Here is a 333-nt window from a genome sequence, read left to right as displayed (position 1 = left end):
AGGGCTCTCTCCGTATTAAAGGGTGAAGAGTATAAATAGATGTTCAAACCTAGGGACGCCCTGCCACTGTCCAGGAAGCAGCCGCCAATATGGCAACCGTCCCGTCGAGCTGTGGCGTTCACAGGAGAAGCTCCAAAATCCCAAAGTTCACTTAACGTAAATTGTTTTGTGGTAATTTTTGCGAATTTGTTGAATAATTTGCAACACTAAAGCACAATTTCAACCAAGACCCACCTTTTACCCAAACGTGTGGCCCTGTATATATACATAATATTAAATATAGTCGAATTAATAATTATATTTAGTTATTCTATCAGTAAAGGACGAAGAAAA

Source organism: Perca fluviatilis, chromosome 15 (genome assembly GCF_010015445.1).
Source record: "Perca fluviatilis chromosome 15, GENO_Pfluv_1.0, whole genome shotgun sequence".
In the NCBI taxonomy this organism is placed as follows: domain Eukaryota; kingdom Metazoa; phylum Chordata; class Actinopteri; order Perciformes; family Percidae; genus Perca; species Perca fluviatilis.
The sequence above is the reverse complement of the archived record's forward strand: the minus strand, read 5'-3'. Positions refer to the sequence as shown.